Raw genomic sequence first — 7037 nt, 5'->3', positions numbered from 1 at the left:
TTCTGAACAATCAAATGTAGTTGACATTCACAAGGCTGAATGTGTGCCCGATCAATCTCCTGGAACATAGTGCACAGCAACTAAAGGCCAAGCCCACTAATAACAACATATTAAATTGGTCAGGTCAGACCATAATTGGCAATCTATGTGCAACTCTGCTCCTCAGAGAGAGAAGGTAGCCAGAGGAATGGAGTGCCATTTTAGGTTTACTGAGCTGAATTAAAGCAACTACGCTTGAAGTCTTTTTTGCCATGTGAGATAAAAAGTTATTCTTATAAAATTTCCTTTTGAAGGAAAGAAAAGATGTCCATTTCCTGTGCCAGTGAACAAGAACAAAATCCTGACGCCGCGTACATGAATGCAATAATTACTACAAATTATATTCGTTATCATCTGTGTTTCTGAATTAAATTTGCCACCCAAGCAGGACAGCCACCTATAGTAGTCATTTCCTTCTCACAGTCAGTTGTTATCATGCTAAATTAAAGCAATTAAAATGTTCCTACAGAATCCAAGCACTTCAAGACGCTATACCTCAAAGACCTTGGAATAGTGTAGTGCTGGTCGTGTCATCTGTAAAGGTTTACTAACAGTAAGAGCTGTACTGTACTGAACTAAACTGTATCTTTTTGGCACCAGATCATTTATACAGTAGCTGCCTCTAAGTATAAAAGTGGGGGCATGACTTGGATAAAAGTGGGTGCTGATCATGAGAAACCATGGCTAATATATAGTTTTCATATTCTAATGATCTGCTTACCCCTCCAGTATTCTTTGCTCAACTTATTCTCCCTAGACATGCAGAGCTCACAGTTGCTGCCTGAAGGTTTGAGAACAGCCCGGGCTGTCGAATCTCCTTCAGTCCCTTCCCTCCAAATCCCCAAGGTGCAGTCTAGTCAGCACATCCACCGTGATTAGTCCTTCAGTCCTATAGCTTGAAGAAGAAACTTCATACTTTACTTCCAGAGCCTCTAAATTTCTTTTTGTTCAGGCGGGGCTTTGAAGTTTAAAACCCCTCTCGTATCTATTTTATTTAGACAGAGGAGGGAGGAAAGGAAAAGTAGCACGGCGAAGATTAAAAAATAACTCAACATCAGTAGATTTACTTTGCTATTTCTGGAGTTGATAATAAATTGGAAATTTAGAGTGAGCGTGTGGGGGAGGAGAGATTACATTAGTGTTCCATCCTTTCAGAATGTTTGCGCAAAGGAACTCTGAGGCAGTTATGGAGGATGATTTAAATCATAAACACCACTGATCACGTCAGATCCTAATCTCTGTGAGCGTTTCTTAAAATGGAGAAAGATCATAAATTCACAGTCACATGTCACGGTTCCATTACACTGCTTCTCATGAGGGGTCCCATCTTCAGCGCCATTAAGCCCTATAGTTTGAATTAGTCACTTAACTGAGATGTAGGAACCTGCTTATGCAACCGGAGAAAACATCTACTGCGTTTTGTAGCATTGAGTTCTCCCAGTGGATGTCAGTGTACTGTATATATTTCAGTCAAAGTGATATGAGCTTCTTTGGCCTCAGTGTGAGGTCACTCAAGTCACCGCGGTGTTCTATGACATTGTTCAGTTAGACAGGACTTGGGTTGTGGAGATATTGAGCTAGTCACTGGGATTGCCATGGGCTGTTGGCCTATGAAATCTAAGGCATGTGCTCACTGTATGGCTGCCATGTCAGTAAACACAAAGCCTAGGGTGCCTTTTCTCAACGTTTTGAGAGATGCGGCCTGATCTCATCCAGATTATGGCAGTTTTGTAGATTAATCGTGAAGTGGTCATTCCCAGCTCCTCTGAACAAATGAAATCACTCTTTATCACCATGCTAGCGCTGGCCTTAGGTATATATGGCACAGCCCTAGGGAGAGAGAGAGAGAGAGAGAGAGAGGCTCTGGAGCACAATCTAAATTGAAACAAACAAATTGCAACAAATGCAACAACAAATGAAACTGACCCCAAAAGGTCGGACTAAGAGGTCAAGTCCCACCAGTCCCAGGAGGATAAGTTACCCCCTACAACCCTAACCAAGCCCAAATCAGCAGAAGGAATCTAATGGAAGGACACTAATTGACACATGGTCTGTTCCAATCCAAACGAAGTACAACAGTACACCAGAACACATTCCAGTGTTTATTTTGTGGTGGCTCGTTCTTTGTACGGTAGAATGTTAACTCAAAGCTACACGGCCAGAGACATAAGGGAAAGGACACTGACGCAGCATAATTGCCAAACACTAATGTGCTTTTTGTGATTCATAATTTATTAAAGTGCATTTATAATTTTGCAAACTGATGAGCTAGGCTGTAATGACCACAGACGTCCAGAATCCCCACCAAGTAAGATGATGCAACATGATACAGCAAAACTGGAGCATCTTTTACGATTCTGTGAAGCACTCAGTCTGTTTTTGTCTTGCACATGTTGTTTTAGTTTGTACTCCCTAAAACAATCTTTGTGTGCCGTAATAAAAACCCCTGAAACCAGAGTTTATCGCTCTTCTTAGCCTCAAGGTCACTTGTAAAAGATGCAAGTGCTGTAAATAGCCTGGAGTGTCTCCACTGATGGCTCCTTTAGTCGCTCCACTTAGAGATAGAGGATGGCTCTTAGACGATAACGGGCCATAAGTGACTCTCAAGAGCTTTTAGTATTAGCATCAGAAAACAGTGCATCCTCAACACCAGCCCCCACCTACTTAGAGCCTCTTCATTTGTTGCAATTTGTTTGTTTCAATTTGGATTGTGCTCCAGAGCCTCTCTCTCTCTCTCTCTCTCTCCCTAGGGCTGTGCCATATATACCTAAGGCCAGCGCTAGCATGGTGATAAAGAGTGATTTCATTTGTTCAGAGGAGCTGGGAATGACCACTTCACGATTAATCTACAAAACTGCCATAATCTGGATGAGATCAGGCCGCATCTCTGAAAACGTTGAGAAAAGGCACCTTATAGGCTATGTGTTTACTGACATGGCAGCCATACAGTACTGCCATGCTTTTTAAAAATGTCAACTAGAATCAACTGTGCTGGGTTGGGTTTGGAACGCTGTCAAAATGGAAATGAGGAATTATCAAAACTTATACAGTATACACAATGTACAGATTCAGGGTAAGAAAGCAGTCAAATGTTTTTTTTTTTCATTTGAAATATACATATCCTTGTATATCCTCCATAACATTTCTGCTATGTTTTTTTTTGTATTGTGTCAATTTGTCATATGTTGATACTTCAACCTCTTCTGAAGAACCTATTAATGAATAACTTACAGTCAGTAACATGAAGTAGCAATGACATCACAGACTGAATAACAGGAATATCATGATAAAAGTGCTTTAACTTGGCATTCTAAAAGCTGATTGATATTTTTTTGTAAATTACGGAAATTAATGAATAAACAAATTAATGTACTATTGTAATACTGATGATATTGTGATATATAGTGACTTATATCATGGCATCTATTGTATCATGGGAAGGTGGCAATACCCAGACATAGTATTGCAACACAGATTGGTGTATAGACCTTTAGATGTAAAGCCTGATAAATGAAAAGTAGATTAGCATTTTATTATGGGGTAGTCTCAGTGGACTGGTTCAGTTTATGCCGTACATTGTGAACATATGTCAACAATCTCTTCCTCCAATTCTTTATCAAGTGCTAAACAAACAAAGGCACTTCTCTTCCTCATCTAATATTCATCTTTCTCACACATCACTTTAGAAATGCTTGTCTGTAAAATAATGTGCAAGTGGTATAAATAACACTGATGTTTATGGTATCCTAACTAGACTCAACAACACATCTATCCTACAGTATTGCCATTGATGTGATGCTGTAATAACTTGATAACCCCTGCAGGGTTTGCTCCTGAGCCGTGTTAGGTCATCCCTCAATGCTGTTGTGCTTCCAGGTCAGTGGTCATTTTTGTATATTCCAGGTCAGTCCTGGTTAGATCAGTCTTCTCGTAATGTCTCATGCATGGTGCGGCTCAGGCCTGTTCATATATGACCAAAATGATTTAATGCAACGTTTCGACCCTGCTGGGTCTTCTTCAGGTCTTCTTCTTTTGCCTGAAGAAGACCCAGCAGGGTCGAAACGTTGCATTAAATCATTGGGAGTCAAAAGCAGTGTTGCGGACATTATATTTTTTCAATTGAGTATAGTTTTCTTTTGTCCTGCACCTGCCAGAAGGTGGGATGTGCACACTATAACTGTTTGCTGAACATATATGACCAAACCCATTCATGGGTTGGGCTCACCAGCATTTTACAGTATAGGTCAGCTTTTAAAGGCCAACATAGAGAAGACTTTCAGTCACATTTCAGATGATTCTGCACGTAAAGAAAACACACCAGTGCCCATATGTGTGTCCATTACACCAGAGTTATGTCTGTGTGAGTCTATTTGCCTACCTCCTAGCCCACGTTCTGAGTGCCACTCTCTCCTTATGTGTTTGGCATGACTATTTGAGTTCAAACACATGCAAAGTTCAAACGGCCAATGAAAGCACACTAGATGAAATGAAAATATTGATGTCTTATGCATCAGTTGTGTAGACAAATATATGAATAGGACAGAACAACACAGATGTTAGAGATAGCAAATTGATCTCTATAAATGACCACAGCATTGTGAATATAACATCCCTTCTCTGGGTGCACTGCTCAGTTCAGTAACAAGCTACAAAGGCTTAGATAAACTCACGTGGACTTATCGAGAGGTAATTATGGACACATACAGTTTAGGGTTATGCACCCTTCTATACCCCAAAAAGTGTGGGAGTGATGGTTCAGTAATATATTAAACGTGACTAGGTAGAAATTAGGATACTTTTCCAACACTCCTACAGACAAGAGACCTCCATTATGGTAGATTGGCTTTCAAGTAATCCAGCTGACTGTAGGTGTGTATGCACTGGTGTGTTGTCTGACTCAACACATATTCAGCAGTGAGTGGGCGTTGAAAGGTCATACGATGGATGGCTGATGGGTGTGTTTGTGCGCGCGAGTCGCATAGGAGAAATATGATAGAAGGTCAGAGTGATGCAGACTGACAGTTGATAGCTCTACACCCCAGAGAGGTCGGTTAGAGTTCACCAATACACGCTTTCTCTCTGTCTCTCTCTACCTTTCCTCCCCTCTCTATCTCTCTCTCTCTCTCCCTCTCTCTGTCTCTCTCCCTTCCTCTCTCTTTCTCTCTGTCTCTCTCTACCTTTCCTCCCCTCTCTATCTCTCTCTCTCTCTCCCTCTCTCTTTCTCTCTGTCTCTCTCTACCTTTCCTCCCCTCTCTATCTCTCTCTCTCTCTCCCTCTCTCTGTCTCTCTCCTTTCCTCTCTCTCCCTCTCTGTCTTCATGTAACACAACAATCCTTGCATATGTACATGCAAGGTGACTCAAGGAGTGATTGACATGAGGGAGCTCTTAATACTGTTTACTGAAATGACAGACTGTTAGAATAATGAGTACAGGCTTTGGCCATCTATTTCTTAGTTATTTTTTCATGAGGAAATCAACAAACACTGGAACAGGGTACAGAGTGTACAGTGGAATAGAGAAGCTGGAAAAGACAGAGAAGAAGAAGAAAGAGACAAGTAAAATAGACTGATAGATTGACTCTGTCTCTTACTCATTCACACACACACATACACACACGCGCGCGCGCACACACACGCACACACACGCACACACGCACGCACACACACACACACACACACACACAAAATTAATAAGGTCTGAACTTGCAAACATATGTCAGTCCTTAGATCAGAGCAATCGTAGCCGGGTTTCCCTTTAAATATCCACAGGGCAAGGCCTTTTATGGCTCCCTCTGAGGTCATGGCAGCCCAGGCCATAATTAAATATTTGAACTGATCAAAGACAGGTTTCATCTGGAGGGATGTAGCTCCGTCTGTCAGTACAAAGACACCATCAAAGGCCAAATCCAACACTACAGATGCTTTTTGCAGGCCTGTGAAAAAGATCAGTCATCGGATCTTTAGGACATGTCATTCATAACATATCTTGTCATATTTACTAACTGGTGACATAAAAAAAAAATCTGCTGCTGGTTTTGATCAGTGAAAAATGTTTTCTATTAGACATGGCCTTAAAATGAGGCCTGTGTTCACTGGCTGTGATTATGCATGGTGCATTTTTTTAATTTATTATTTAATGCTGAAGGCTCCAGGTTTTGTTCCTTTGTCCACAGAAATTACATCATGGAAAAACCTCCCTTTGATGACCATCTCCACTGGCAGGTTTGTCCATTCGGGGTCGTCGCTAGAAGGCAAATTTTCCTTTGAAGGATACATCAGTAAACTGAACTACTGTGCGTTCCCTCGATGGAGATGGGAGACAGACATGATACGAGGACTGTAAGTCCCAGTTCCTACCATGCAATGAAGACATGGATGGCAGCTCTAGTGCAGCATTGGCTGATTTAATTCTCTCAGCCTCCCTGCAAATCCCTCAGTCAGCTCTCAATTCTCATAGAAATTAAAGGCTGAAACGCTCCAATTGCATTAAATGCTTTTACTTCTAGAACACAGCATAAAGAACAAGTTAAAATCATTATGATACAATATAAATAAAATGTCTTTTCGCAGACCAAGATTTGAGAGAGGTTTTCAGTAAGGGATGTTTTGTTAGTAATTTTCTTGGCATTTTCCATTTAAAAAGCGGTCGGAATAATACACAAAAAGATTGATGACCTAACATTAGGTAGTCCTGCAGTTATTTGCTGACCTCTAGAGATTCTTAGGCCCAATGGGGGACTGCACACTAGCAGTGCCCTTTATTGTACCTGCTGTTATTTACCCAAGAATTTCTATATAGTGCACAAAGTGGTTCTGAATCAGCTATCTAGAGTGAAAGACATACTGTAGTATGAAAATCAGAGTTTTAAAGTTCTGTTACTAAATCTGGCCTATTTTCTTAGACTATAATAGCATAGATAGTCCTAATAGTGAAGGTTCATGTGCATGAAGAAAAATACTTACAGATGACATTGCCTTACAGTCCTTAAACAGAGATG

Source organism: Alosa pseudoharengus, unplaced genomic scaffold (genome assembly GCF_046254945.1).
Source record: "Alosa pseudoharengus isolate Yale_2024_CS ecotype anadromous, Long Island Sound unplaced genomic scaffold, YU_APseudo_1.1 YU_APseudo_1.1_scf_7, whole genome shotgun sequence".
Classification (NCBI taxonomy): domain Eukaryota; kingdom Metazoa; phylum Chordata; class Actinopteri; order Clupeiformes; family Clupeidae; genus Alosa; species Alosa pseudoharengus.
This window is presented reverse-complemented; position numbering follows the sequence as displayed.